Below are 2,749 nucleotides of genomic sequence, written 5' to 3'. Positions count from 1 at the left end.
GTGGTGGTGATGGTCGCACAACAACGTGAATGTACTTAATACCACTGAATTGTACACTTGAAAATGATTAAAATGGGAAATTTTATGTTATGTATATTCTTTCATAAATTTAAAAAAATGTTTGCAAGTTCAAGTACAAATCGAAAGTCTCCCTTTATTTGTTCCCTCCATTCCTTAATCTCACTCTCCTCTTAAGGAGTAATTCCTATAATAGTTGGCTTTACTTTATTCAGTTAATATATCTTGGATCTTTTAATAATGGTTCTGAATAGTCTATATTCTACATAAACCCTAATTTTTTCTGCCATTCCACACTTGACAGGCATTTAGATTGTTTCCAACTTTCCATCACTACAAAATACCACCATGTACGTCTTCGTACAGGAATCTCTGAGCAAGTATGTCATATTTCTATAGTATAGATTCCTAGAAATTGAATTGTTGGATCAAAAGCCAAACAATTTTAATTCGAAAAACGATGCAAAAATTTCTTTAAAAATGCTATCCATTTGTATCAACAAGATATGAATGAGCTCATGTCAGATAACACTGGATATTCATAATCTTTAAAATTTTTGTAAATCTGTTGGGTGGAAATAGTAAAATTATTCTTCTAAATAAAGTCACTAAATACTAGTAAAATGATTATATTTTCACATATTTATTAGGTTTACCTTTTTCCTATACATTCTTTTGTCTGTTTTCCCCTCATTGTTTACTTTTTCCTTACTAATTTACAAAATATTCTTCATCTATTAAGGATGTAAAATATTTGTCTATTATAGTATCCACATATATTTTCTTCTGATTTGCTGCTTATCTTTTCTTTGCTTATCGAGTTTTCTGTACAAAAATTTATATTGAATTATGGTGTCAAATTTGTCAGTGATCTGAGTATTGTTTCTTTTAGGAATTCTCTACTACACTTCATAGTGGAAAAATTTTTTAATAGTATATATAGTTCGTTTTAATGTATTTAAATGTCATCAATTTGTATATTTGCAGATGTATAGCATGAGATAGTATCCGATAATTTTGCAGTGCCTTCAATTTCTGTCTTTATTATGATGCTTTAAATTTGGTTTTACCACATGCTTAGGAAAAGATCATTCAGAATAGTCATGGATTTGGACCTCTCCCCATTTAGGGTCTCATGCTGCAATTCCTCCTTGAGTGTCAATTTAATTAAGCAGCTATTGAAATAACCTTCTCTGGCACGTTCATTTCTTCTCTTGCTACTTGAGGGTGTGTTTGTGCTTTTTGTATTTATTTTTATTTTTAGAAATCATTCAGGGGGAAAAAAAAGGTGCTGCATTATCCTAGCAGATATCAGAAGAACAAAGTGTTTCTAAAAACAGCTTTTGTGCTGGTGACTGCTTTGTGAAGAAATTTCATAACCAAAGGCCTGTGAACAGGACTGATTATTTCAGACAACTGTGGTTCCTGTGTAGATTCCTCCTGCAATGTGTGAACCACACTACTAATTTACTCTTTGACCAAATGCTCCTCCTCCGTAATATGCAATACTCCCCTAAAGCTTGGGAAAACAGCTTTAAGCTTCTCACTTCTTTAGTAAAGAACTTCTCAGTTGATTTCAAGTGAAATGCCAACAGTCTCACTTTTTTTCAAACACACTTCACAGCCATGGCTGTATATCCACTTTAAAAGTGTATGTTTTGTGGGTGGGGGTGCGGTGTGCTTTGAGCAGTTGTCAGATGTTTTATTTTTGGAAAATTCTAAATAGCATTTTGTAAGATAATTAAGGGTTGCTCAAGTTTCTTTCAGAATTAAAAAAAAAAGGTATATTTTACCTCCTTTGCGCATTTTTGCACTTAGTACTTCATTTGTCACCTCTTTCTCTATTTTATAAATCCTTTAATTAATGGTGTTTATTCTCCTCTCAGTCTGGTCTGAGTCGTGTTTTTATGATCATATTATTAGGAAGTGATAACATGTGTGGATTTTTTTTTTCTGTATCTGGGCTTGTTAATCACTATGGAAACAAGCAAATATTTACATGGCCCAGATACTGATTCATACCTACTGTTTATTTTGACTTTATAAAGTTACTGTTTGAATGTAAAGAATTCCTCCTGAATAGTAAAATGGTCTATTGTAATTTATTTACATTTGTAATTTTCCCATTAGAAATTAATCCAGTAACTAAAGCTCCATCAAATTATAGCCATTTCTGAAAGAGTCATTTTTGCCAAGGAATGACTCAAAATCAAGTGCTAGATGTTTAAAAATGGTCGTTTTAAATTTTAACAGGGACAACTTTCCTAAAACAAAAAATTCACCTGACATTAGTAACACCAATATGTTGCATGAAATAATATCAGTACTGCCCTGCATACAAGATGTTGAATCTCAAAAAGATTCCTTAAAAGACATTTTATAGTCTATGGCCATGCCACCCTGAACAAGCCCGATCCCGTCTGATCTTGGAAGCTAAGCAGGGTCGGGCTTGGTTACTACTTGGATGGGAGACCACCTAGGAAGCCTAGGCACTGTAGGCTTAAAAAATAAGGGATTGTAAGCTGACAAGGTCCTTGCAATCTGTGAGGTCAACCAAGGGTTGCCTCGCCTAAAAGAAAAAGAAAAAAGACATTTTATTAGGATCTCAAAGAAATATCTAGCTAAAAATGTAAGCCCTGGACTTCAACCTCTTGGGGGGCATTTGATAATTCCCTCTGATAAAAAAATTACTTCACTCTCTCCTTCACTCTCCATTTGAGTTGTCTTCTTT

General features: G+C 33.2%; 1 pseudogene; it reads left to right on the top strand.

Moving 5' to 3' along the window:
• Positions 1-2,400: 2,400 nt before the first annotated feature.
• LOC112481371 lies at positions 2,401-2,519 on the top strand (annotated as a pseudogene).
• Positions 2,520-2,749: the final 230 nt, after the last annotated feature.

Source organism: Pteropus alecto, unplaced genomic scaffold (assembly GCF_000325575.1).
Source record: "Pteropus alecto unplaced genomic scaffold, ASM32557v1 scaffold14, whole genome shotgun sequence".
NCBI classification, from domain to species: domain Eukaryota; kingdom Metazoa; phylum Chordata; class Mammalia; order Chiroptera; family Pteropodidae; genus Pteropus; species Pteropus alecto.
The sequence above is the reverse complement of the archived record's forward strand: the minus strand, read 5'-3'. Positions and strand labels throughout refer to the sequence as shown.